General features: G+C 38.1%; 18 non-coding genes across 18 annotated transcripts; all 18 read left to right on the top strand.

Moving 5' to 3' along the window:
- Positions 1 to 645: 645 nt before the first annotated feature.
- On the top strand, positions 646 to 727 carry TRNAS-UGA (transfer RNA serine (anticodon UGA)). The gene has a single exon. It is a non-coding gene; the product is annotated as a tRNA-Ser (tRNA).
- A 746-nt stretch (positions 728 to 1,473) lies between these two features.
- Positions 1,474 to 1,555, top strand: TRNAS-AGA (transfer RNA serine (anticodon AGA)). Its single transcript has one exon. It is a non-coding gene; the product is annotated as a tRNA-Ser (tRNA).
- Positions 1,556 to 2,302: 747 nt separating this feature from the next.
- On the top strand, positions 2,303 to 2,384 carry TRNAS-CGA (transfer RNA serine (anticodon CGA)). The gene has a single exon. It is a non-coding gene; the product is annotated as a tRNA-Ser (tRNA).
- Positions 2,385 to 3,132: 748 nt separating this feature from the next.
- TRNAS-CGA (transfer RNA serine (anticodon CGA)) lies at positions 3,133 to 3,214 on the top strand. The gene has a single exon. It is a non-coding gene; the product is annotated as a tRNA-Ser (tRNA).
- Positions 3,215 to 7,247: 4,033 nt separating this feature from the next.
- On the top strand, positions 7,248 to 7,329 carry TRNAS-CGA (transfer RNA serine (anticodon CGA)). Its single transcript has one exon. It is a non-coding gene; the product is annotated as a tRNA-Ser (tRNA).
- A 530-nt stretch (positions 7,330 to 7,859) lies between these two features.
- TRNAS-CGA (transfer RNA serine (anticodon CGA)) lies at positions 7,860 to 7,941 on the top strand. Its single transcript has one exon. It is a non-coding gene; the product is annotated as a tRNA-Ser (tRNA).
- Positions 7,942 to 8,687: 746 nt separating this feature from the next.
- TRNAS-AGA (transfer RNA serine (anticodon AGA)) lies at positions 8,688 to 8,769 on the top strand. Its single transcript has one exon. It is a non-coding gene; the product is annotated as a tRNA-Ser (tRNA).
- Positions 8,770 to 9,506: 737 nt separating this feature from the next.
- On the top strand, positions 9,507 to 9,588 carry TRNAS-CGA (transfer RNA serine (anticodon CGA)). The gene has a single exon. It is a non-coding gene; the product is annotated as a tRNA-Ser (tRNA).
- Positions 9,589 to 13,621: 4,033 nt separating this feature from the next.
- On the top strand, positions 13,622 to 13,703 carry TRNAS-CGA (transfer RNA serine (anticodon CGA)). The gene has a single exon. It is a non-coding gene; the product is annotated as a tRNA-Ser (tRNA).
- Positions 13,704 to 14,456: 753 nt separating this feature from the next.
- On the top strand, positions 14,457 to 14,538 carry TRNAS-CGA (transfer RNA serine (anticodon CGA)). The gene has a single exon. It is a non-coding gene; the product is annotated as a tRNA-Ser (tRNA).
- Positions 14,539 to 15,284: 746 nt separating this feature from the next.
- TRNAS-AGA (transfer RNA serine (anticodon AGA)) lies at positions 15,285 to 15,366 on the top strand. The gene has a single exon. It is a non-coding gene; the product is annotated as a tRNA-Ser (tRNA).
- A 741-nt stretch (positions 15,367 to 16,107) lies between these two features.
- TRNAS-CGA (transfer RNA serine (anticodon CGA)) lies at positions 16,108 to 16,189 on the top strand. Its single transcript has one exon. It is a non-coding gene; the product is annotated as a tRNA-Ser (tRNA).
- Positions 16,190 to 16,935: 746 nt separating this feature from the next.
- TRNAS-AGA (transfer RNA serine (anticodon AGA)) lies at positions 16,936 to 17,017 on the top strand. Its single transcript has one exon. It is a non-coding gene; the product is annotated as a tRNA-Ser (tRNA).
- A 738-nt stretch (positions 17,018 to 17,755) lies between these two features.
- Positions 17,756 to 17,837, top strand: TRNAS-CGA (transfer RNA serine (anticodon CGA)). The gene has a single exon. It is a non-coding gene; the product is annotated as a tRNA-Ser (tRNA).
- A 4,023-nt stretch (positions 17,838 to 21,860) lies between these two features.
- TRNAS-CGA (transfer RNA serine (anticodon CGA)) lies at positions 21,861 to 21,942 on the top strand. Its single transcript has one exon. It is a non-coding gene; the product is annotated as a tRNA-Ser (tRNA).
- Positions 21,943 to 22,694: 752 nt separating this feature from the next.
- Positions 22,695 to 22,776, top strand: TRNAS-CGA (transfer RNA serine (anticodon CGA)). The gene has a single exon. It is a non-coding gene; the product is annotated as a tRNA-Ser (tRNA).
- Positions 22,777 to 23,522: 746 nt separating this feature from the next.
- On the top strand, positions 23,523 to 23,604 carry TRNAS-AGA (transfer RNA serine (anticodon AGA)). Its single transcript has one exon. It is a non-coding gene; the product is annotated as a tRNA-Ser (tRNA).
- A 737-nt stretch (positions 23,605 to 24,341) lies between these two features.
- On the top strand, positions 24,342 to 24,423 carry TRNAS-CGA (transfer RNA serine (anticodon CGA)). Its single transcript has one exon. It is a non-coding gene; the product is annotated as a tRNA-Ser (tRNA).
- The last annotated feature ends 3,509 nt before the right edge of the window (positions 24,424 to 27,932 follow it).

The raw sequence follows: 27,932 nt of genomic DNA, 5'->3' as shown, positions 1-27,932 counted from the left end.
AATTCCTAAAAACGTGCACGCTGAAATAAATGACTTTTTACATCTACGTTTCTAGATATAAAGCGGGCATAAACATTATGATGTGGAGTGTAAGATTAGAATGATACTTATTGCCCTTTTCATTCACTTCATTATTGCATTCTAGAGTTGGATAGGTTAGTGTGGGTTAGGTCAGCAGCGAAATAAGAAGCTTGGCTCTTGGCTGCTTGAGACCTTCACTTTTTGGGAAAGTGCCTCAACATTTTTTTCACAAAATCTTTTGGGAAAGTGCCTAAAACATTTTTTCACAAAAAGTTCAGGATAAAGCACCCACAGATTCCTTGCATCATTTCTACTAAATTGGGTTGTGTTCCTCAATGAGCATGCATTTACTTCAGAAAAAAAAGACACTGCTGGAAAAAAGTGATGTTACCACGACTGCAGAAGAGCTGTGATGGCTGAGTGGTTAAGGCGTTGGACTCGAAATCCAATGGGGTCTTAAAAAAGTGCCTTAAACATTTTTTCACAAAAAGTTCAGGATAAAGCACCCACAGATTCCTTGCATCATTTCTACTAAATTTGGTTGTGTTCCTCAATGAGCATGCATTTACTTCAGAAAAAAAAGACACTGCTGGAAAAAAGCGATGTTACCAAGGCTGCAGAAGAGCTGTGATGGCCGAGTGGTTAAGGCGTTGGACTTGAAATCCAATGGGGTCTCCCCGCACAGGTTCAAATCCTGTTCACAGCGAGGGAGATTTCTGTTTTTAAAGTTAAAAATGTGATTATGTTCATGCTTGATGAAATTGCACATTAAGAATCTGCGGAAAGTGATGTTAGTATCTATTTTGAGACAATTCCTAAAAACGTGCACGCTGAAATAAATGACTTCTTACATCTACGTTTCTAGTTATAAAGCGGGCATAAACATTATGATGTGGAGTGTAAGATTAGACTGATACTTATTGCCCTTTTCATTCACTTCATTATTGCATTCTAGAGTTGGATAGGTTAGTGTGGGTTAGGTCAGCAGCAAATGAGAAGCTTGGCTCTTGGCTGCTTGAGACCTTCAATTTTTGGGAAAGTGACTCAACATTTTTTCACAAAAACTTTTGGGAAAGTGCCTTAAACATTTTTTTCACAAAAAGTTCAGGATAAAGCACCCACAGATTCCTTGCATCATTTCTACTAAATTGGGTTGTGTTCCTCAATGAGCATGCATTTACTTCAGAAAAAAAGACACTGCTGGAAAAAAGTGACGTTACCAGGGCTGCAGAAGAGCTGTGATGGCCGAGTGGTTAAGGCGTTGGACTCGAAATCCAATGGGGTCTTAAAAAAGTGCCTTAAAAATTTTTTCACAAAAAGTTCAGGATAAAGCACCCACAGATTCCTTGCATCATTTCTACTAAATTGGGTTGTGTTCCTCAATGAGCATGCATTTACTTCAGAAAAAAAGACACTGCTGGAAAAAAGTGACGTTACCAGGGCTGTAGAAGAGCTGTGATGGCCGAGTGGTTAAGGCGTTGGACTAGAAATCCAATGGGGTCTCCCCGCACAGGTTCAAATCCTGTTCACAGCGAGGGAGATTTCTGTTTTTAAAGTTAAAAATGTGATTATGTTCATGCTTGATGAAATTGCACATTAAGAATCTGAGGAAAGTGATGTTAGTATCTATTTTGAGACAATTCCTAAAAACGTGCACGCTGAAATAAATGACTTCTTACATCTACGTTTCTAGTTATAAAGCGGGCATAAACATTATGATGTGGAGTGTAAGATTAGACTGATACTTATTGCCCTTTTCATTCACTTCATTATTGCATTCTAGAGTTGGATAGGTTAGTGTGGGTTAGGTCAGCAGCAAATGAGAAGCTTGGCTCTTGGCTGCTTGAGACCTTCAATTTTTGGGAAAGTGACTCAACATTTTTTTCACAAAAACTTTTGGGAAAGTGCCTAAAACATTTTTTCACAAAAAGTTCAGGATAAAGCACCCACAGATTCCTTGCATCATTTCTACTAAATTGGGTTGTGTTCCTCAATGAGCATGCATTTACTTCAGAAAAAAAGACACTGCTGGAAAAAAGTGACGTTACCAGGGCTGCAGAAGAGCTGTGATGGCCGAGTGGTTAAGGCGTTGGACTCGAAATCCAATGGGGTCTTAAAAAAGTGCCTTTAACATTTTTTCACAAAAAGTTCAGGATAAAGCACCCACAGATTCCTTGCATCATTTCTACTAAATTGGGTTGTGTTCCTCAATGAGCATGCATTTACTTCAAAAAAAAAAGACACTGCTGGAAAAAAGTGATGTTACCACAACTGCAGAAGAGCTGTGATGGCCGAATGGTTAAGACGTTGGACTCGAAATCCAATGGGGTCTCCCCGCACAGGTTCATATCTTGTTCACAGTGAGGGAGTTTTCTGTTTTTAAAGTTAAAAATGTGATTATGTTCATGCTTGATGAAATTGCACATTAAGAATCTGCGGAAAGTGATGTTAGTATCTATTTCGAGACAATTCCTAAAAACGTGCACGCTGAAATAAATGACTTCTTACATCTACGTTTCTAGTTATAAAGCGGGCATAAACATTATGATGTGGAGTGTAAGATTAGACTGATACTTATTGCCCTTTTCATTCACTTCATTATTGCATTCTAGAGTTGGATAGGTTAGTGTGTGTTAGGTCAGCAGCAAATGAGAAGCTTGGCTCTTGGCTGCTTGAGACCTTCAATTTTTGGGAAAGTGACTCAACATTTTTTTCACAAAAACTTTTGGGAAAGTGCCTTAAACATGTTTTTCACAAAAAGTTCAGGATAAAGTACCCACAGATTCCTTGCATCATTTCTACTAAATTGGGTTGTGTTCCTCAATGAGCATGCATTTACTTCAGAAAAAAAGACACTGCTGGAAAAAAGTGACGTTACCAGGGCTGCAGAAGAGCTGTGATGGCCGAGTGGTTAAGGCGTTGGACTCGAAATCCAATGGGGTCTTAAAAAAGTGCCTTAAACATTTTTTCACAAAAAGTTCAGGATAAAGCACCCACAGATTCCTTGCATCATTTCTACTAAATTGGGTTGTGTTCCTCAATGAGCATGCATTTACTTCAGAAAAAAAAGACACTGCTCGAAAAAAGTGATGTTACCAAGACTGCAGAAGAGCTGTGATGGCCGAGTGGTTAAGGCGTTGGACTCGAAATCCAATGGGGTCTCCCTGCACAGGTTCAAATCCTGTTCACAGCGAGGGAGTTTTCTGTTTTTAAAGTTAAAAATGTGATTATGTTCATAGACCGTGGGATCAGGGAGAAGGGGATGCCGAGCAGGAAGACCTTTGGACATTGAAAAAAAGAGGGAAAAACCACCATTAGGTATCTTTAACCTCTCCAATAAAGTATTAACGAATAAAGAATTAGAAGTCCTCGATAAGGGCCTAAAATTCGCACCAACTAGTTCCAATAAACCTTTTAATACTTTCATAGACATCCACAAATTCATTCGGAAACTTTGTTTAAAGAAACATTTTTAAAAATTCCCTATTAATGAATTAAGAGATACTAACAGTGACAATTTTATACACACAAATTTGAAAGACAAATCCCAGTTTTTTCCCAGAAACCACATTAGCGGCGAAATGAAGGTTTTTGAGAAATTGGTCACTAATGATGTGAGACAGATATCCAAAAAGAAAAGAAATAACTTAAATTATTACCAAACTAAAGCGTTGAGAGATCTTCAACAAGATCACAATATTGCTATTAAGCCAGCAGACAAGGGTGGGGGCATCGTTGTGCTGAATGTTGCGGATTACATGGAGGAGATATACAGACAGCTCAACGATGCCTCCACCTATACCAAACTTAAAGCGGATCCTACTCCAGAAATAAGAAAGAAATATACATCGTTATTGAGTAAGGGTATGGAAGATGGAATTCTCAACAAGCAGGAATATAAATATCTAAATGTCTCGGTATGCCGTATACCAGTTCTCTACATCCTCCCAAAAATCCATAAGGATACAAAGAAACCCCCTGGAAGGCCTATAGTATCCGGGATAGGCTCCCTACTAAGTAGGCTATCTGAATATGTAGATAAACTACTTCAACCTTTGGTGATATCTCAACCATCCTATCTCAGGGACTCTACACAGCTAATAAAGACCTTACAGAATATCCAATGGGAAGAGGATTACTATCTGGTCACATGTGATGTGACCAGTTTATATACTATTATTTCTCATGAGTTGGGTTGCACGGCTGTCAAGCATTTTTTGATGCATAGTAATAAGTTTGCTGAGAGCCAGATTAATTTCATCAGAGACAGTATCTATTTAATTCTTACCAACAACTTTTTTTGGTTCAATGGTTCCTTTTTTTTACAGTTAGTCGGTAATGCGATGGGGACCAGATTCGCTCCCAGCTATGCTAATCTCTTTATGTCTCACTGGGAGGGTACCTTCCTCCCAGCTCGGGACATCATGGGAGCGGGTCTGGTCCTCTATCGCAGATATATCGACGACATCTTCTTTATATGGAAGGGGTCCAGAGTGTCCTTGGATCTCTTCCTGGAGGGCCTTAATGACAATCATAATAACATCGTTCTGACTAGTCAAATTAGCCAAACATCAGTCCAGTTTTTAGATTTGGATATCTATGTCTCACACAATCATATTTCCACCAGAACTTATTTCAAACCAGTGGATGTCAATGGGTACATTGACACCACGAGTTGTCATTACGATCCGTGGTTGCGCAATGTGCCCAAGAGCCAATTCAACCGGATTTTCAAAAATTGTAGTGACATCAAAGAATATGAGGAACAGGTGGGACGTTTGAAAAATTTCTTCATTGAAAAGAAATATGATCCAAGCATCTTGGACCATCAAATTCAGGAAACCGGACAACTAAATAGAGAGTCCCTATTAGAATATAAGGATAAACAAATAACTAAACAAACAGAGGAACCTCTTCTAATTTTAGATTATAGCGGTGACGCTAAACACATAAAATCTATTGTCCAGAAGTACTGGCACATTCTGAGAACCGATGAGGGTCTTAATAACATCATTGGTGAAAAACCAAAAATTATATATAGGGGTACTAAAAATTTACAAACGTTGCTGGTCAGAAACCACATAAAAACACATACCGCTAATACCAACGTTTTTAACCAAAAACATGGTTTCTACCCATGCAAAATGTGCACAGCCTGTAAAAGAACAAAATTTAAGAAAGATACACAAACCAAATTTATCTCCAATATATCTAAAAAGGAGTATAAGATCAATTCTATTCTTACTTGCCATTCTAGTAATGTGATATACCTCCTCTGGTGCCCTTGTGGACTCCAGTATGTGGGAATGACCACGAGGACTTTAAAAACCCGCATACTGGAACACTTGGGCAACATACAGAGGGGGTATGCCAAACACAGTGTCTCTGCACATTTTTTACAATGCCACAACAGTGACCCTTCATGTGTCAATTTCACTGCCATTGCTCAAAAGAAAAAAGATTGGAGGGGTGAAGATAACTTTAAAGAACTTTGTAAAATTGAAAGTAGGTGGATTTTTGAATTGAATACCTTATCCCCCTACGGTCTAAATTTAGATTTTGAGTTGGTTCATTTTTTATAACTTTATATTTTTTACATTTTTTATATATTTTTTAAGTTTTTTATAGAGACTCTTCTTTTAGTCTTTTTTTTCACCCACCAATCTTATTCTATATGGGCTATATTCATACCACCTAGATGGGATCATTCTGTACCATATACCCACATGCTGTTTAATGTATACACATATTTTCTCTTTTTATATATATTATTATACTGCTGCTGTTGCTTTAACATTGTGTATTCTTATTTTATTTTATTTTATACTACACTTCTTATTTCATTGTATTTCAGTAATTATTGTTTATATGGATACATCCTTTGAGATACGATAGATGTCCATCCTTAATATGAAACTTTTCTGCTCTAGTTGGACAAATGTACTAATTAATCCCATACTGATATTGCACATTATGTATTTATAATGTCCTTTTATGCAAAACATTGCATTATTACCGCTATTTCGTATATATCATTGTGCCACTTCCAATACGGCAAGTTCTTTTTTCTATGCGAGCATGCTAAGAACTATAATAGATGCCCTTTCACAAGATGGAGTCTCCAGCCTCGAATGGGCAATCGCACTAAACATAATCAAGCTGGAAAATGAGCGCCGAAATACCGGAAGTGATGTCAGACGCCGGCCACCCGAACTTCCGCCCATGTGACCGGCAATCAAAATTGAAATGAATTTAAAACGGAACAGCAACCGGATGATTTTATACACTGATGAAAACTCGGACTGAGTTGAAACGCGTCTGCATGACTGTGATTTCGTGAGTCACCATATGGGACCTGCACAGTTATTATTTTAATTTATATTTACAATAAATCTACACTTTTTTATCATCACTCTGCTGCTGTTCCTTCTACCTCTGGGGGATACCATCCAGGATTCTCCAGCAAAGCCTTTTTGAGGCACCTTTGGGCACTAAATACAGAGCCTGGTACGGCTCTGGAATCCGTGAGTGTATCCAATTACCTCCATATTTCTCTCGTTGTATGTACAGTCTATACTATGTACCTTTTTTATTATTGTAGGTACTGACTACATGGGACATCCCTCACATATACCTGTACATGCATAAGTATTGTTTTATATGTTTATACACAGGGAGTGTTGTGTGTATTTTGGCACTTGTTGCTTCTAATACCTTCTGTACATTGTGATTATGTTCATGCTTGATTAAATTGCACATTAAGAATCTGCGGAAAGTGATGTTAGTATCTATTTAGAGACAATTCCTAAAAACGTGCACGCTGAAATAAATGAATTCTTACATCTACGTTTCTAGTTATAAAGCGGGCATAAACATTATGATGTGGAGTGTAAGATTAGACTGATACTTATTGCCCTTTTCATTCACTTCATTATTGCATTCTAGAGTTGGATAGGTTAGTGTGGGTTAGGTCAGCAGCAAATGAGAAGCTTGGCTCTTGGCTGCTTGAGACCTTCAATTTTTGGGAAAGTGACTCAACATTTTTTTCACAAAAACTTTTGGGAAAGTGCCTTAAACATGTTTTTCACAAAAAGTTCAGGATAAAGTACCCACAGATTCCTTGCATCATTTCTTCTAAATTGGGTTGTGTTCCTCAATGAGCATGCATTTACTTCAGAAAAAAAGACACTGCTGGAAAAAAGTGACGTTACCAGGGCTGCAGAAGAGCTGTGATGGCCGAGTGGTTAAGGCGTTGGACTCGAAATCCAATGGGGTCTCCCCGCACAGGTTCAAATCCTGTTCACAGCAAGGGAGTTTTCTGTTTTTAAAGTTAGAAATTTAATTATGTTCATGCTTGATGAAATTGCACATTAAGAATCTGCGGAAAGTGATGTTAGTATCTATTTCGAGACAATTCCTAAAAACGTGCACGCTGAAATAAATGACTTCTTACATCTACGTTTCTAGTTATAAAGCGGGCATAAACATTATGATGTGGAGCGTAAGATTAGACTGATACTTATTGCCCTTTTCATTCACTTCATTATTGCATTCTAGAGTTGGATAGGTTAGTGTGGGTTAGGTCAGCAGCAAATGAGAAGCTTGGCTCTTGGCTGCTTGAGACCTTCACTTTTTGGGAAAGTGCCTCAACATTTTTTTCACAAAATCTTTTGGGAAAGTGCCTAAAACATTTTTTCACAAAAAGTTCAGGATAAAGCACCCACAGATTCCTTGCATCATTTCTACTAAATTGGGTTGTGTTCCTCAATGAGCATGCATTTACTTCAGAAAAAAAAGACACTGCTGGAAAAAAGTGATGTTACCAAGGCTGCAGAAGAGCTGTGATGGCCGAGTGGTTATGGCGTTGGACTCGAAATCCAATGGGGTCTCCCCGCACAGGTTCAAATCCTCTTCACAGCGAGGGAGATTTCTGTTTTTAAAGTTAAAAATGTGATTATGTTCATGCTTGATGAAATTGCACATTAAGAATCTGCGGAAAGTGATGTTAGTATCTATTTCGAGACAATTCCTAAAAACGTGCACGCTGAAATAAATGACTTCTTACATCTACGTTTCTAGTTATAAAGCGGGCATAAACATTATGATGTGGAGTGTAAGATTAGACTGATACTTATTGCCCTTTTCATTCACTTCATTATTGCATTCTAGAGTTGGATAGGTTAGTGTGGGTTAGGTCAGCAGCAAATGAGAAGCTTGGCTCTTGGCTGCTTGAGACCTTCAATTTTTGGGAAAGTGACTCAACATTTTTTCACAAAAACTTTTGGGAAAGTGCCTTAAACATTTTTTTCACAAAAAGTTCAGGATAAAGCACCCACAGATTCCTTGCATCATTTCTACTAAATTGGGTTGTGTTCCTCAATGAGCATGCATTTACTTCAGAAAAAAAGACACTGCTGGAAAAAAGTGACGTTACCAGGGCTGCAGAAGAGCTGTGATGGCCGAGTGGTTAAGGCGTTGGACTCGAAATCCAATGGGGTCTTAAAAAAGTGCCTTAAAAATTTTTTCACAAAAAGTTCAGGATAAAGCACCCACAGATTCCTTGCATCATTTCTACTAAATTGGGTTGTGTTCCTCAATGAGCATGCATTTACTTCAGAAAAAAAGACACTGCTGGAAAAAAGTGACGTTACCAGGGCTGTAGAAGAGCTGTGATGGCCGAGTGGTTAAGGCGTTGGACTAGAAATCCAATGGGGTCTCCCCGCACAGGTTCAAATCCTGTTCACAGCGAGGAGCTTTATGTTAGAAATGTGATTATGTTCATGCTTGATGAAATTGCACATTAAGAATCTGCAGAAAGTGATGTTAGTATCTATTTCAAGACAATAACTAAAAACGTGCACGCTGAAATAAATGACTTCTTACATCTACGTTTCTAGTTATAAAGCGGGCATAAACATTATGATGTGGAGTGTAAGATTAGACTGATACTTATTGCCCTTTTCATTCACTTCATTATTGCATTCTAGAGTTGGATAGGTTAGTGTGGGTTAGGTCAGCAGCAAATGAGAAGCTTGGCTATTGGCTGCTTGAGACCTTCAATTTTTGGGAAAGTGACTCAACATTTTTTTCACAAAAACTTTTGTGAAAGTGCCTAAAACATTTTTTCACAAAAAGTTCAGGATAAAGCACCCACAGATTCCTTGCATCATTTCTACTAAATTGGGTTGTGTTCCTCAATGAGCATGCATTTACTTCAGAAAAAAAGACACTGCTGGAAAAAAGTGACGTTACCAGGGCTGCAGAAGAGCTGTGATGGCCGAGTGGTTAAGGCGTTGGACTCGAAATCCAATGGGGTCTTAAAAAAGTGCCTTAAACATTTTTTCACAAAAAGTTCAGGATAAAGCACCCACAGATTCCTTGCATCATTTCTACTAAATTGGGTTGTGTTCCTCAATGAGCATGCATTTACTTCAGAAAAAAAAGACACTGCTCGAAAAAAGTGATGTTACCAAGACTGCAGAAGAGCTGTGATGGCCGAGTGGTTAAGGCGTTGGACTCGAAATCCAATGGGGTCTCCCTGCACAGGTTCAAATCCTGTTCACAGCGAGGGAGTTTTCTGTTTTTAAAGTTAAAAATGTGATTATGTTCATAGACCGTGGGATCAGGGAGAAGGGGATGCCGAGCAGGAAGACCTTTGGACATTGAAAAAAAGAGGGAAAAACCACCATTAGGTATCTTTAACCTCTCCAATAAAGTATTAACGAATAAAGAATTAGAAGTCCTCGATAAGGGCCTAAAATTCGCACCAACTAGTTCCAATAAACCTTTTAATACTTTCATAGACATCCACAAATTCATTCGGAAACTTTGTTTAAAGAAACATTTTTAAAAATTCCCTATTAATGAATTAAGAGATACTAACAGTGACAATTTTATACACACAAATTTGAAAGACAAATCCCAGTTTTTTCCCAGAAACCACATTAGCGGCGAAATGAAGGTTTTTGAGAAATTGGTCACTAATGATGTGAGACAGATATCCAAAAAGAAAAGAAATAACTTAAATTATTCCCAAACTAAAGCGTTGAGAGATCTTCAACAAGATCACAATATTGCTATTAAGCCAGCAGACAAGGGTGGGGGCATCGTTGTGCTGAATGTTGCGGATTACATGGAGGAGATATACAGACAGCTCAACGATGCCTCCACCTATACCAAACTTAAAGCGGATCCTACTCCAGAAATAAGAAAGAAATATACATCGTTATTGAGTAAGGGTATGGAAGATGGAATTCTCAACAAGCAGGAATATAAATATCTAAATGTCTCGGTATGCCGTATACCAGTTCTCTACATCCTCCCAAAAATCCATAATGATACAAAGAAACCCCCTGGAAGGCCTATAGTATCCGGGATAGGCTCCCTACTAAGTAGGCTATCTGAATATGTAGATAAACTACTTCAACCTTTGGTGATATCTCAACCATCCTATCTCAGGGACTCTACACAGCTAATAAAGACCTTACAGAATATCCAATGGGAAGAGGATTACTATCTGGTCACATGTGATGTGACCAGTTTATATACTATTATTTCTCATGAGTTGGGTTGCACGGCTGTCAAGCATTTTTTGATGCATAGTAATAAGTTTGCTGAGAGCCAGATTAATTTCATCAGAGACAGTATCTATTTAATTCTTACCAACAACTTTTTTTGGTTCAATGGTTCCTTTTTTTTACAGTTAGTCGGTAATGCGATGGGGACCAGATTCGCTCCCAGCTATGCTAATCTCTTTATGTCTCACTGGGAGGGTACCTTCCTCCCAGCTCGGGACATCATGGGAGCGGGTCTGGTCCTCTATCGCAGATATATCGACGACATCTTCTTTATATGGAAGGGGTCCAGAGTGTCCTTGGATCTCTTCCTGGAGGGCCTTAATGACAATCATAATAACATCGTTCTGACTAGTCAAATTAGCCAAACATCAGTCCAGTTTTTAGATTTGGATATCTATGTCTCACACAATCATATTTCCACCAGAACTTATTTCAAACCAGTGGATGTCAATGGGTACATTGACACCACGAGTTGTCATTACGATCCGTGGTTGCGCAATGTGCCCAAGAGCCAATTCAACCGGATTTTCAAAAATTGTAGTGACATCAAAGAATATGAGGAACAGGTGGGACGTTTGAAAAATTTCTTCATTGAAAAGAAATATGATCCAAGCATCTTGGACCATCAAATTCAGGAAACCGGACAACTAAATAGAGAGTCCCTATTAGAATATAAGGATAAACAAATAACTAAACAAACAGAGGAACCTCTTCTAATTTTAGATTATAGCGGTGACGCTAAACACATAAAATCTATTGTCCAGAAGTACTGGCACATTCTGAGAACCGATGAGGGTCTTAATAACATCATTGGTGAAAAACCAAAAATTATATATAGGGGTACTAAAAATTTACAAACGTTGCTGGTCAGAAACCACATAAAAACACATACCGCTAATACCAACGTTTTTAACCAAAAACATGGTTTCTACCCATGCAAAATGTGCACAGCCTGTAAAAGAACAAAATTTAAGAAAGATACACAAACCAAATTTATCTCCAATATATCTAAAAAGGAGTATAAGATCAATTCTATTCTTACTTGCCATTCTAGTAATGTGATATACCTCCTCTGGTGCCCTTGTGGACTCCAGTATGTGGGAATGACCACGAGGACTTTAAAAACCCGCATACTGGAACACTTGGGCAACATACAGAGGGGGTATGCCAAACACAGTGTCTCTGCACATTTTTTACAATGCCACAACAGTGACCCTTCATGTGTCAATTTCACTGCCATTGCTCAAAAGAAAAAAGATTGGAGGGGTGAAGATAACTTTAAAGAACTTTGTAAAATTGAAAGTAGGTGGATTTTTGAATTGAATACCTTATCCCCCTACGGTCTAAATTTAGATTTTGAGTTGGTTCATTTTTTATAACTTTATATTTTTTACATTTTTTATATATTTTTTAAGTTTTTTATAGAGACTCTTCTTTTAGTCTTTTTTTTCACCCACCAATCTTATTCTATATGGGCTATATTCATACCACCTAGATGGGATCATTCTGTACCATATACCCACATGCTGTTTAATGTATACACATATTTTCTCTTTTTATATATATTATTATACTGCTGCTGTTGCTTTAACATTGTGTATTCTTATTTTATTTTATTTTATACTACACTTCTTATTTCATTGTATTTCAGTAATTATTGTTTATATGGATACATCCTTTGAGATACGATAGATGTCCATCCTTAATATGAAACTTTTCTGCTCTAGTTGGACAAATGTACTAATTAATCCCATACTGATATTGCACATTATGTATTTATAATGTCCTTTTATGCAAAACATTGCATTATTACCGCTATTTCGTATATATCATTGTGCCACTTCCAATACTGCAAGTTCTTTTTTCTATGCGAGCATGCTAAGAACTATAATAGATGCCCTTTCACAAGATGGAGTCTCCAGCCTCGAATGGGCAATCGCACTAAACATAATCAAGCTGGAAAATGAGCGCCGAAATACCGGAAGTGATGTCAGACGCCGGCCACCCGAACTTCCGCCCATGTGACCGGCAATCAAAATTGAAATGAATTTAAAACGGAACAGCAACCGGATGATTTTATACACTGATGAAAACTCGGACTGAGTTGAAACGCGTCTGCATGACTGTGATTTCGTGAGTCACCATATGGGACCTGCACAGTTATTATTTTAATTTATATTTACAATAAATCTACACTTTTTTATCATCACTCTGCTGCTGTTCCTTCTACCTCTGGGGGATACCATCCAGGATTCTCCAGCAAAGCCTTTTTGAGGCACCTTTGGGCACTAAATACAGAGCCTGGTACGGCTCTGGAATCCGTGAGTGTATCCAATTACCTCCATATTTCTCTCGTTGTATGTACAGTCTATACTATGTACCTTTTTTATTATTGTAGGTACTGACTACATGGGACATCCCTCACATATACCTGTACATGCATAAGTATTGTTTTATATGTTTATACACAGGGAGTGTTGTGTGTATTTTGGCACTTGTTGCTTCTAATACCTTCTGTACATTGTGATTATGTTCATGCTTGATTAAATTGCACATTAAGAATCTGCGGAAAGTGATGTTAGTATCTATTTCGAGACAATTCCTAAAAACGTGCACGCTGAAATAAATGAATTCTTACATCTACGTTTCTAGTTATAAAGCGGGCATAAACATTATGATGTGGAGTGTAAGATTAGACTGATACTTATTGCCCTTTTCATTCACTTCATTATTGCATTCTAGAGTTGGATAGGTTAGTGTGGGTTAGGTCAGCAGCAAATGAGAAGCTTGGCTCTTGGCTGCTTGAGACCTTCAATTTTTGGGAAAGTGACTCAACATTTTTTTCACAAAAACTTTTGGGAAAGTGCCTTAAACATGTTTTTCACAAAAAGTTCAGGATAAAGTACCCACAGATTCCTTGCATCATTTCTTCTAAATTGGGTTGTGTTCCTCAATGAGCATGCATTTACTTCAGAAAAAAAGACACTGCTGGAAAAAAGTGACGTTACCAGGGCTGCAGAAGAGCTGTGATGGCCGAGTGGTTAAGGCGTTGGACTCGAAATCCAATGGGGTCTCCCCGCACAGGTTCAAATCCTGTTCACAGCAAGGGAGTTTTCTGTTTTTAAAGTTAGAAATGTAATTATGTTCATGCTTGATGAAATTGCACATTAAGAATCTGCGGAAAGTGATGTTAGTATCTATTTCGAGACAATTCCTAAAAACGTGCACGCTGAAATAAATGACTTCTTACATCTACGTTTCTAGTTATAAAGCGGGCATAAACATTATGATGTGGAGCGTAAGATTAGACTGATACTTATTGCCCTTTTCATTCACTTCATTATTGCATTCTAGAGTTGGATAGGTTAGTGTGGGTTAGGTCAGCAGCAAATGAGAAGCTTGGCTCTTGGCTGCTTGAGACCTTCAATTTTTGTGAAAGAGACTCAACATTTTTTTCACAAAAACTTTTGGGAAAGTGCCGTAAACATGTTTTTCACAAAAAGTTCAGGATAAAGCACCCACATATTCCTTGCATAATTTCTACTAAATTGGGTTGTGTTCCTCAATGAGCATGCATTTACTTCAGAAAAAAAGACACTGCTGGAAAAAAGTGACGTTACCAGGGCTGCAGAAGAGCTGTGATGGCCGAGTGGTTAAGGCGTTGGACTCGAAATCCAATGGGGTCTTAAAAAAGTGCCTTAAACATTTTTTCACAAAAAGTTCAGGATAAAGCACCCACAGATTCCTTGCATCATTTCTACTAAATTGGGTTGTGTTCCTCATTGAGCATGCATTTACTTCAGAAAAAAAAAAAAAGACACTGCTGGAAAAAAGTGATGTTACCAAGGCTGCAGAAGAGCTGTGATGGGCGAGTGGTTAAGGCGTTGGACTCGAAATCCAATGGGGTCTCCCCGCACAGGTTCAAATCCTGTTCACAGCAAGGGAGATTTCTGTTTTTAAAGTTAAAAATGTGATTATGTTCATGCTTGATGAAATTGCACATTAAGAATCTGCGGAAAGTGATGTTAGTATCTATTTCGAGACAATTCCTAAAAACGTGCACGCTGAAATAAATGACTTCTTACATCTACGTTTCTAGTTATAAAGCGGGCATAAACATTATGATGTGGAGTGTAAGATTAGACTGATACTTATTGCCCTTTTCATTCACTTCATTATTGCATTCTAGAGTTGGATAGGTTAGTGTGGGTTAGGTCAGCAGCAAATGAGAAGCTTGGCTCTTGGCTGCTTGAGACCTTCAATTTTTGGGAAAGTGACTCAACATTTTTTCACAAAAACTTTTGGGAAAGTGCCTTAAACATTTTTTTCACAAAAAGTTCAGGATAAAGCACCCACAGATTCCTTGCATCATTTCTACTAAATTGGGTTGTGTTCCTCAATGAGCATGCATTTACTTCAGAAAAAAAGACACTGCTGGAAAAAAGTGACGTTACCAGGGCTGCAGAAGAGCTGTGATGGCCGAGTGGTTAAGGCGTTGGACTCGAAATCCAATGGGGTCTTAAAAAAGTGCCTTAAAAATTTTTTCACAAAAAGTTCAGGATAAAGCACCCACAGATTCCTTGCATCATTTCTACTAAATTGGGTTGTGTTCCTCAATGAGCATGCATTTACTTCAGAAAAAAAGACACTGCTGGAAAAAAGTGACGTTACCAGGGCTGTAGAAGAGCTGTGATGGCCGAGTGGTTAAGGCGTTGGACTAGAAATCCAATGGGGTCTCCCCGCACAGGTTCAAATCCTGTTCACAGCGAGGAGCTTTATGTTAGAAATGTGATTATGTTCATGCTTGATGAAATTGCACATTAAGAATCTGCAGAAAGTGATGTTAGTATCTATTTCGAGACAATTCCTAAAAACGTGCACGCTGAAATAAATGACTTCTTACATCTACGTTTCTAGTTATAAAGCGGGCATAAACATTATGATGTGGAGTGTAAGATTAGACTGATACTTATTGCCCTTTTCATTCACTTCATTATTGCATTCTAGAGTTGGATAGGTTAGTGTGGGTTAGGTCAGCAGCAAATGAGAAGCTTGGCTCTTGGCTGCTTGAGACCTTCAATTTTTGGGAAAGTGACTCAACATTTTTTTCACAAAAACTTTTGTGAAAGTGCCTAAAACATTTTTTCACAAAAAGTTCAGGATAAAGCACCCACAGATTCCTTGCATCATTTCTACTAAATTGGGTTGTGTTCCTCAATGAGCATGCATTTACTTCAGAAAAAAAGACACTGCTGGAAAAAAGTGACGTTACCAGGGCTGCAGAAGAGCTGTGATGGCCGAGTGGTTAAGGCGTTGGACTCGAAATCCAATGGGGTCTTAAAAAAGTGCCTTAAACATTTTTTCACAAAAAGTTCAGGATAAAGCACCCACAGATTCCTTGCATCATTTCTACTAAATTGGGTTGTGTTCCTCATTGAGCATGCATTTACTTCAGAAAAAAAAAAAAGACACTGCTGGAAAAAAGTGATGTTACCAGGTCTGCAGAAGAGCTGTGATGGCCGAGTGGTTAAGGCGTTGGACTCGAAATCCAATGGGGTCTCCCCGCACAGGTTCAAATCCTGTTCACAGCAAGGGAGATTTCTGTTTTTAAAGTTAAAAATGTGATTATGTTCATGCTTGATGAAATTGCACATTAAGAATCTGCGGAAAGTGATGTTAGTATCTATTTCGAGACAATTCCTAAAAACGTGCACGCTGAAATAAATGACTTCTTACATCTACGTTTCTAGTTATAAAGCGGGCATAAACATTATGATGTGGAGTGTAAGATTAGACTGATACTTATTGCCCTTTTCATTCACTTCATTATTGCATTCTAGAGTTGGATAGGTTAGTGTGGGTTAGGTCAGCAGCAAATGAGAAGCTTGGCTCTTGGCTGCTTGAGACCTTCAATTTTTGGGAAAGTGACTCAACATTTTTTCACAAAAACTTTTGGGAAAGTGCCTTAAACATTTTTTTCACAAAAAGTTCAGGATAAAGCACCCACAGATTCCTTGCATCATTTCTACTAAATTGGGTTGTGTTCCTCAATGAGCATGCATTTACTTCAGAAAAAAAGACACTGCTGGAAAAAAGTGACGTTACCAGGGCTGCAGAAGAGCTGTGATGGCCGAGTGGTTAAGGCGTTGGACTCGAAATCCAATGGGGTCTTAAAAAAGTGCCTTAAAAATTTTTTCACAAAAAGTTCAGGATAAAGCACCCACAGATTCCTTGCATCATTTCTACTAAATTGGGTTGTGTTCCTCAATGAGCATGCATTTACTTCAGAAAAAAAGACACTGCTGGAAAAAAGTGACGTTACCAGGGCTGTAGAAGAGCTGTGATGGCCGAGTGGTTAAGGCGTTGGACTAGAAATCCAATGGGGTCTCCCCGCACAGGTTCAAATCCTGTTCACAGCGAGGAGCTTTATGTTAGAAATGTGATTATGTTCATGCTTGATGAAATTGCACATTAAGAATCTGCAGAAAGTGATGTTAGTATCTATTTCGAGACAATTCCTAAAAACGTGCACGCTGAAATAAATGACTTCTTACATCTACGTTTCTAGTTATAAAGCGGGCATAAACATTATGATGTGGAGTGTAAGATTAGACTGATACTTATTGCCCTTTTCATTCACTTCATTATTGCATTCTAGAGTTGGATAGGTTAGTGTGGGTTAGGTCAGCAGCAAATGAGAAGCTTGGCTCTTGGTTGCTTGAGACCTTCAATTTTTGGGAAAGTGACTCAACATTTTTTTCACAAAAACTTTTGTGAAAGTGCCTAAAACATTTTTTCACAAAAAGTTCAGGATAAAGCACCCACAGATTCCTTGCATCATTTCTACTAAATTGGGTTTGTGTTCCTCAATGAGCATGCATTTACTTCAGAAAAAAAGACACTGCTGGAAAAAAGTGACGTTACCAGGGCTGCAGAAGAGCTGTGATGGCCGAGTGGTTAAGGCGTTGGACTCGAAATCCAATGGGGTCTTAAAAAAGTGCCTTAAACATTTTTTCACAAAAAGTTCAGGATAAAGCACCCACAGATTCCTTGCATCATTTCTACTAAATTGGGTTGTGTTCCTCAATGAGCATGCATTTACTTCAGAAAAAAAAGACACTGCTCGAAAAAAGTGATGTTACCAAGACTGCAGAAGAGCTGTGATGGCCGAGTGGTTAAGGCGTTGGATTCGAAATCCAATGGGGTCTCCCTGCACAGGTTCAAATCCTGTTCACAGCGAGGGAGTTTTCTGTTTTTAAAGTTAAAAATGTGATTATGTTCATAGACCGTGGGATCAGGGAGAAGGGGATGCCGAGCAGGAAGACCTTTGGACATTGAAAAAAAGAGGGAAAAACCACCATTAGGTATCTTTAACCTCTCCAATAAAGTATTAACGAATAAAGAATTAGAAGTCCTCGATAAGGGCCTAAAATTCGCACCAACTAGTTCCAATAAACCTTTTAATACTTTCATAGACATCCACAAATTCATTCAGAACTCTGTTTAAAGAAATGTTTTTAAAAATTCCCTATTAATGAATTAAGAGATACTAACAGTGACAATTTTATACACACAAATTTGAAAGACAAATCCCAGTTTTTTCCCAGAAACCACATTAGCGGCGAAATGAAGGTTTTTGAGAAATTGGTCACTAATGATGTGAGACAGATATCCAAAAAGAAAAGAAATAACTTAAATTATTACCAAACTAAAGCGTTGAGAGATCTTCAACAAGATCACAATATTGCTATTAAGCCAGCAGACAAGGGTGGGGGCATCGTTGTGCTGAATGTTGCGGATTACATGGAGGAGATATACAGACAGCTCAACGATGCCTCCACCTATACCAAACTTAAAGCGGATCCTACTCCAGAAATAAGAAAGAAATATACATCGTTATTGAGTAAGGGTATGGAAGATGGAATTCTCAACAAGCAGGAATATAAATATCTAAATGTCTCGGTATGCCGTATACCAGTTCTCTACATCCTCCCAAAAATCCATAAGGATACAAAGAAACCCCCTGGAAGGCCTATAGTATCCGGGATAGGCTCCCTACTAAGTAGGCTATCTGAATATGTAGATAAACTACTTCAACCTTTGGTGATATCTCAACCATCCTATCTCAGGGACTCTACACAGCTAATAAAGACCTTACAGAATATCCAATGGGAAGAGGATTACTATCTGGTCACATGTGATGTGACCAGTTTATATACTATTATTTCTCATGAGTTGGGTTGCACGGCTGTCAAGCATTTTTTGATGCATAGTAATAAGTTTGCTGAGAGCCAGATTAATTTCATCAGAGACAGTATCTATTTAATTCTTACCAACAACTTTTTTTGGTTCAATGGTTCCTTTTTTTTACAGTTAGTCGGTAATGCGATGGGGACCAGATTCGCTCCCAGCTATGCTAATCTCTTTATGTCTCACTGGGAGGGTACCTTCCTCCCAGCTCGGGACATCATGGGAGCGGGTCTGGTCCTCTATCGCAGATACATCTTCTTTATATGGAAGGGGTCCAGAGTGTCCTTGGATCTCTTCCTGGAGGGCCTTAATGACAATCATAATAACATCGTTCTGACTAGTCAAATTAGCCAAACATCAGTCCAGTTTTTAGATTTGGATATCTATGTCTCACACAATCATATTTCCACCAGAACTTATTTCAAACCAGTGGATGTCAATGGGTACATTGACACCACGAGTTGTCATTACGATCCGTGGTTGCGCAATGTGCCCAAGAGCCAATTCAACCGGATTTTCAAAAATTGTAGTGACATCAAAGAATATGAGGAACAGGTGGGACGTTTGAAAAATTTCTTCATTGAAAAGAAATATGATCCAAGCATCTTGGACCATCAAATTCAGGAAACCGGACAACTAAATAGAGAGTCCCTATTAGAATATAAGGATAAACAAATAACTAAACAAACAGAGGAACCTCTTCTAATTTTAGATTATAGCGGTGACGCTAAACACATAAAATCTATTGTCCAGAAGTACTGGCACATTCTGAGAACCGATGAGGGTCTTAATAACATCATTGGTGAAAAACCAAAAATTATATATAGGGGTACTAAAAATTTACAAACGTTGCTGGTCAGAAACCACATAAAAACACATACCGCTAATACCAACGTTTTTAACCAAAAACATGGTTTCTACCCATGCAAAATGTGCACAGCCTGTAAAAGAACAAAATTTAAGAAAGATACACAAACCAAATTTATCTCCAATATATCTAAAAAGGAGTATAAGATCAATTCTATTCTTACTTGCCATTCTAGTAATGTGATATACCTCCTCTGGTGCCCTTGTGGACTCCAGTATGTGGGAATGACCACGAGGACTTTAAAAACCCGCATACTGGAACACTTGGGCAACATACAGAGGGGGTATGCCAAACACAGTGTCTCTGCACATTTTTTACAATGCCACAACAGTGACCCTTCATGTGTCAATTTCACTGCCATTGCTCAAAAGAAAAAAGATTGGAGGGGTGAAGATAACTTTAAAGAACTTTGTAAAATTGAAAGTAGGTGGATTTTTGAATTGAATACCTTATCCCCCTACGGTCTAAATTTAGATTTTGAGTTGGTTCATTTTTTATAACTTTATATTTTTTACATTTTTTATATATTTTTTAAGTTTTTTATAGAGACTCTTCTTTTAGTCTTTTTTTTCACCCACCAATCTTATTCTATATGGGCTATATTCATACCACCTAGATGGGATCATTCTGTACCATATACCCACATGCTGTTTAATGTATACACATATTTTCTCTTTTTATATATATTATTATACTGCTGCTGTTGCTTTAACATTGTGTATTCTTATTTTATTTTATTTTATACTACACTTCTTATTTCATTGTATTTCAGTAATTATTGTTTATATGGATACATCCTTTGAGATACGATAGATGTCCATCCTTAATATGAAACTTTTCTGCTCTAGTTGGACAAATGTACTAATTAATCCCATACTGATATTGCACATTATGTATTTATAATGTCCTTTTATGCAAAACATTGCATTATTACCGCTATTTCGTATATATCATTGTGCCACTTCCAATACTGCAAGTTCTTTTTTCTATGCGAGCATGCTAAGAACTATAATAGATGCCCTTTCACAAGATGGAGTCTCCAGCCTCGAATGGGCAATCGCACTAAACATAATCAAGCTGGAAAATGAGCGCCGAAATACCGGAAGTGATGTCAGACGCCGGCCACCCGAACTTCCGCCCATGTGACCGGCAATCAAAATTGAAATGAATTTAAAACGGAACAGCAACCGGATGATTTTATACACTGATGAAAACTCGGACTGAGTTGAAACGCGTCTGCATGACTGTGATTTCGTGAGTCACCATATGGGACCTGCACAGTTATTATTTTAATTTATATTTACAATAAATCTACACTTTTTTATCATCACTCTGCTGCTGTTCCTTCTACCTCTGGGGGATACCATCCAGGATTCTCCAGCAAAGCCTTTTTGAGGCACCTTTGGGCACTAAATACAGAGCCTGGTACGGCTCTGGAATCCGTGAGTGTATCCAATTACCTCCATATTTCTCTCGTTGTATGTACAGTCTATACTATGTACCTTTTTTATTATTGTAGGTACTGACTACATGGGACATCCCTCACATATACCTGTACATGCATAAGTATTGTTTTATATGTTTATACACAGGGAGTGTTGTGTGTATTTTGGCACTTGTTGCTTCTAATACCTTCTGTACATTGTGATTATGTTCATGCTTGATTAAATTGCACATTAAGAATCTGCGGAAAGTGATGTTAGTATCTATTTCGAGACAATTCCTAAAAACGTGCACGCTGAAATAAATGAATTCTTACATCTACGTTTCTAGTTATAAAGCGGGCATAAACATTATGATGTGGAGTGTAAGATTAGACTGATACTTATTGCCCTTTTCATTCACTTCATTATTGCATTCTAGAGTTGGATAGGTTAGTGTGGGTTAGGTCAGCAGCAAATGAGAAGCTTGGCTCTTGGCTGCTTGAGACCTTCAATTTTTGGGAAAGTGACTCAACATTTTTTTCACAAAAACTTTTGGGAAAGTGCCTTAAACATGTTTTTCACAAAAAGTTCAGGATAAAGTACCCACAGATTCCTTGCATCATTTCTTCTAAATTGGGTTGTGTTCCTCAATGAGCATGCATTTACTTCAGAAAAAAAGACACTGCTGGAAAAAAGTGACGTTACCAGGGCTGCAGAAGAGCTGTGATGGCCGAGTGGTTAAGGCGTTGGACTCGAAATCCAATGGGGTCTCCCCGCACAGGTTCAAATCCTGTTCACAGCAAGGGAGTTTTCTGTTTTTAAAGTTAGAAATGTAATTATGTTCATGCTTGATGAAATTGCACATTAACAATCTGCGGAAAGTGATGTTAGTATCTATTTCGAGACAATTCCTAAAAACGTGCACGCTGAAATAAATGACTTCTTACATCTACGTTTCTAGTTATAAAGCGGGCATAAACATTATGATGTGGAGCGTAAGATTAGACTGATACTTATTGCCCTTTTCATTCACTTCATTATTGCATTCTAGAGTTGGATAGGTTAGTGTGGGTTAGGTCAGCAGCAAATGAGAAGCTTGGCTCTTGGCTGCTTGAGACCTTCAATTTTTGTGAAAGAGACTCAACATTTTTTTCACAAAAACTTTTGGGAAAGTGCCGTAAACATGTTTTTCACAAAAAGTTCAGGATAAAGCACCCACATATTCCTTGCATAATTTCTACTAAATTGGGTTGTGTTCCTCAATGAGCATGCATTTACTTCAGAAAAAAAGACACTGCTGGAAAAAAGTGACGTTACCAGGGCTGCAGAAGAGCTGTGATGGCCGAGTGGTTAAGGCGTTGGACTCGAAATCCAATGGGGTCTTAAAAAAGTGCCTTAAACATTTTTTCACAAAAAGTTCAGGATAAAGCACCCACAGATTCCTTGCATCATTTCTACTAAATTGGGTTGTGTTCCTCATTGAGCATGCATTTACTTCAGAAAAAAAAAAAAGACACTGCTGGAAAAAAGTGATGTTACCAAGGCTGCAGAAGAGCTGTGATGGGCGAGTGGTTAAGGCGTTGGACTCGAAATCCAATGGGGTCTCCCCGCACAGGTTCAAATCCTGTTCACAGCAAGGGAGATTTCTGTTTTTAAAGTTAAAAATGTGATTATGTTCATGCTTGATGAAATTGCACATTAAGAATCTGCGGAAAGTGATGTTAGTATCTATTTCGAGACAATTCCTAAAAACGTGCACGCTGAAATAAATGACTTCTTACATCTACGTTTCTAGTTATAAAGCGGGCATAAACATTATGATGTGGAGTGTAAGATTAGACTGATACTTATTGCCCTTTTCATTCACTTCATTATTGCATTCTAGAGTTGGATAGGTTAGTGTGGGTTAGGTCAGCAGCAAATGAGAAGCTTGGCTCTTGGCTGCTTGAGACCTTCAATTTTTGGGAAAGTGACTCAACATTTTTTCACAAAAACTTTTGGGAAAGTGCCTTAAACATTTTTTTCACAAAAAGTTCAGGATAAAGCACCCACAGATTCCTTGCATCATTTCTACTAAATTGGGTTGTGTTCCTCAATGAGCATGCATTTACTTCAGAAAAAAAGACACTGCTGGAAAAAAGTGACGTAACCAGGGCTGCAGAAGAGCTGTGATGGCCGAGTGGTTAAGGCGTTGGACTCGAAATCCAATGGGGTCTTAAAAAAGTGCCTTAAAAATTTTTTCACAAAAAGTTCAGGATAAAGCACCCACAGATTCCTTGCATCATTTCTACTAAATTGGGTTGTGTTCCTCAATGAGCATGCATTTACTTCAGAAAAAAAGACACTGCTGGAAAAAAGTGACGTTACCAGGGCTGTAGAAGAGCTGTGATGGCCGAGTGGTTAAGGCGTTGGACTAGAAATCCAATGGGGTCTCCCCGCACAGGTTCAAATCCTGTTCACAGCGAGGAGCTTTATGTTAGAAATGTGATTATGTTCATGCTTGATGAAATTGCACATTAAGAATCTGCAGAAAGTGATGTTAGTATCTATTTCGAGACAATTCCTAAAAACGTGCACGCTGAAATAAATGACTTCTTACATCTACGTTTCTAGTTATAAAGCGGGCATAAACATTATGATGTGGAGTGTAAGATTAGACTGATACTTATTGCCCTTTTCATTCACTTCATTATTGCATTCTAGAGTTGGATAGGTTAGTGTGGGTTAGGTCAGCAGCAAATGAGAAGCTTGGCTCTTGGCTGCTTGAGACCTTCAATTTTTGGGAAAGTGACTCAACATTTTTTTCACAAAAACTTTTGTGAAAGTGCCTAAAACATTTTTTCACAAAAAGTTCAGGATAAAGCACCCACAGATTCCTTGCATCATTTCTACTAAATTGGGTTGTGTTCCTCAATGAGCATGCATTTACTTCAGAAAAAAAGACACTGCTGGAAAAAAGTGACGTTACCAGGGCTGCAGAAGAGCTGTGATGGCCGAGTGGTTAAGGCGTTGGACTCGAAATCCAATGGGGTCTTAAAAAAGTGCCTTAAACATTTTTTCACAAAAAGTTCAGGATAAAGCACCCACAGATTCCTTGCATCATTTCTACTAAATTGGGTTGTGTTCCTCAATGAGCATGCATTTACTTCAGAAAAAAAAGACACTGCTCGAAAAAAGTGATGTTACCAAGACTGCAGAAGAGCTGTGATGGCCGAGTGGTTAAGGCGTTGGACTCGAAATCCAATGGGGTCTCCCTGCACAGGTTCAAATCCTGTTCACAGCGAGGGAGTTTTCTGTTTTTAAAGTTAAAAATGTGATTATGTTCATAGACCGTGGGATCAGGGAGAAGGGGATGCCGAGCAGGAAGACCTTTGGACATTGAAAAAAAGAGGGAAAAACCACCATTAGGTATCTTTAACCTCTCCAATAAAGTATTAACGAATAAAGAATTAGAAGTCCTCGATAAGGGCCTAAAATTCGCACCAACTAGTTCCAATAAACCTTTTAATACTTTCATAGACATCCACAAATTCATTCAGAACTCTGTTTAAAGAAATATTTTTAAAAATTCCCTATTAATGAATTAAGAGATACTAACAGTGACAATTTTATACACACAAATTTGAAAGACAAATCCCAGTTTTTTCCCAGAAACCACATTAGCGGCGAAATGAAGGTTTTTGAGAAATTGGTCACTAATGATGTGAGACAGATATCCAAAAAGAAAAGAAATAACTTAAATTATTACCAAACTAAAGCGTTGAGAGATCTTCAACAAGATCACAATATTGCTATTAAGCCAGCAGACAAGGGTGGGGGCATCGTTGTGCTGAATGTTGCGGATTACATGGAGGAGATATACAGACAGCTCAACGATGCCTCCACCTATACCAAACTTAAAGCGGATCCTACTCCAGAAATAAGAAAGAAATATACATCGTTATTGAGTAAGGGTATGGAAGATGGAATTCTCAACAAGCAGGAATATAAATATCTAAATGTCTCGGTATGCCGTATACCAGTTCTCTACATCCTCCCAAAAATCCATAAGGATACAAAGAAACCCCCTGGAAGGCCTATAGTATCCGGGATAGGCTCCCTACTAAGTAGGCTATCTGAATATGTAGATAAACTACTTCAACCTTTGGTGATATCTCAACCATCCTATCTCAGGGACTCTACACAGCTAATAAAGACCTTACAGAATATCCAATGGGAAGAGGATTACTATCTGGTCACATGTGATGTGACCAGTTTATATACTATTATTTCTCATGAGTTGGGTTGCACGGCTGTCAAGCATTTTTTGATGCATAGTAATAAGTTTGCTGAGAGCCAGATTAATTTCATCAGAGACAGTATCTATTTAATTCTTACCAACAACTTTTTTTGGTTCAATGGTTCCTTTTTTTTACAGTTAGTCGGTAATGCGATGGGGACCAGATTCGCTCCCAGCTATGCTAATCTCTTTATGTCTCACTGGGAGGGTACCTTCCTCCCAGCTCGGGACATCATGGGAGCGGGTCTGGTCCTCTATCGCAGATATATCGACGACATCTTCTTTATATGGAAGGGGTCCAGAGTGTCCTTGGATCTCTTCCTGGAGGGCCTTAATGACAATCATAATAACATCGTTCTGACTAGTCAAATTAGCCAAACATCAGTCCAGTTTTTAGATTTGGATATCTATGTCTCACACAATCATATTTCCACCAGAACTTATTTCAAACCAGTGGATGTCAATGGGTACATTGACACCACGAGTTGTCATTACGATCCGTGGTTGCGCAATGTGCCCAAGAGCCAATTCAACCGGATTTTCAAAAATTGTAGTGACATCAAAGAATATGAGGAACAGGTGGGACGTTTGAAAAATTTCTTCATTGAAAAGAAATATGATCCAAGCATCTTGGACCATCAAATTCAGGAAACCGGACAACTAAATAGAGAGTCCCTATTAGAATATAAGGATAAACAAATAACTAAACAAACAGAGGAACCTCTTCTAATTTTAGATTATAGCGGTGACGCTAAACACATAAAATCTATTGTCCAGAAGTACTGGCACATTCTGAGAACCGATGAGGGTCTTAATAACATCATTGGTGAAAAACCAAAAATTATATATAGGGGTACTAAAAATTTACAAACGTTGCTGGTCAGAAACCACATAAAAACACATACCGCTAATACCAACGTTTTTAACCAAAAACATGGTTTCTACCCATGCAAAATGTGCACAGCCTGTAAAAGAACAAAATTTAAGAAAGATACACAAACCAAATTTATCTCCAATATATCTAAAAAGGAGTATAAGATCAATTCTATTCTTACTTGCCATTCTAGTAATGTGATATACCTCCTCTGGTGCCCTTGTGGACTCCAGTATGTGGGAATGACCACGAGGACTTTAAAAACCCGCATACTGGAACACTTGGGCAACATACAGAGGGGGTATGCCAAACACAGTGTCTCTGCACATTTTTTACAATGCCACAACAGTGACCCTTCATGTGTCAATTTCACTGCCATTGCTCAAAAGAAAAAAGATTGGAGGGGTGAAGATAACTTTAAAGAACTTTGTAAAATTGAAAGTAGGTGGATTTTTGAATTGAATACCTTATCCCCCTACGGTCTAAATTTAGATTTTGAGTTGGTTCATTTTTTATAACTTTATATTTTTTACATTTTTTATATATTTTTTAAGTTTTTTATAGAGACTCTTCTTTTAGTCTTTTTTTTCACCCACCAATCTTATTCTATATGGGCTATATTCATACCACCTAGATGGGATCATTCTGTACCATATACCCACATGCTGTTTAATGTATACACATATTTTCTCTTTTTATATATATTATTATACTGCTGCTGTTGCTTTAACATTGTGTATTCTTATTTTATTTTATTTTATACTACACTTCTTATTTCATTGTATTTCAGTAATTATTGTTTATATGGATACATCCTTTGAGATACGATAGATGTCCATCCTTAATATGAAACTTTTCTGCTCTAGTTGGACAAATGTACTAATTAATCCCATACTGATATTGCACATTATGTATTTATAATGTCCTTTTATGCAAAACATTGCATTATTACCGCTATTTCGTATATATCATTGTGCCACTTCCAATACTGCAAGTTCTTTTTTCTATGCGAGCATGCTAAGAACTATAATAGATGCCCTTTCACAAGATGGAGTCTCCAGCCTCGAATGGGCAATCGCACTAAACATAATCAAGCTGGAAAATGAGCGCCGAAATACCGGAAGTGATGTCAGACGCCGGCCACCCGAACTTCCGCCCATGTGACCGGCAATCAAAATTGAAATGAATTTAAAACGGAACAGCAACCGGATGATTTTATACACTGATGAAAACTCGGACTGAGTTGAAACGCGTCTGCATGACTGTGATTTCGTGAGTCACCATATGGGACCTGCACAGTTATTATTTTAATTTATATTTACAATAAATCTACACTTTTTTATCATCACTCTGCTGCTGTTCCTTCTACCTCTGGGGGATACCATCCAGGATTCTCCAGCAAAGCCTTTTTGAGGCACCTTTGGGCACTAAATACAGAGCCTGGTACGGCTCTGGAATCCGTGAGTGTATCCAATTACCTCCATATTTCTCTCGTTGTATGTACAGTCTATACTATGTACCTTTTTTATTATTGTAGGTACTGACTACATGGGACATCCCTCACATATACCTGTACATGCATAAGTATTGTTTTATATGTTTATACACAGGGAGTGTTGTGTGTATTTTGGCACTTGTT

This window comes from Pelobates fuscus, chromosome 3 (assembly GCF_036172605.1).
Source record: "Pelobates fuscus isolate aPelFus1 chromosome 3, aPelFus1.pri, whole genome shotgun sequence".
Lineage (NCBI taxonomy): Eukaryota > Metazoa > Chordata > Amphibia > Anura > Pelobatidae > Pelobates > Pelobates fuscus.
Note: the sequence above shows the minus strand (reverse complement) of the source record. Positions and strands in the feature narration are given on the sequence as shown.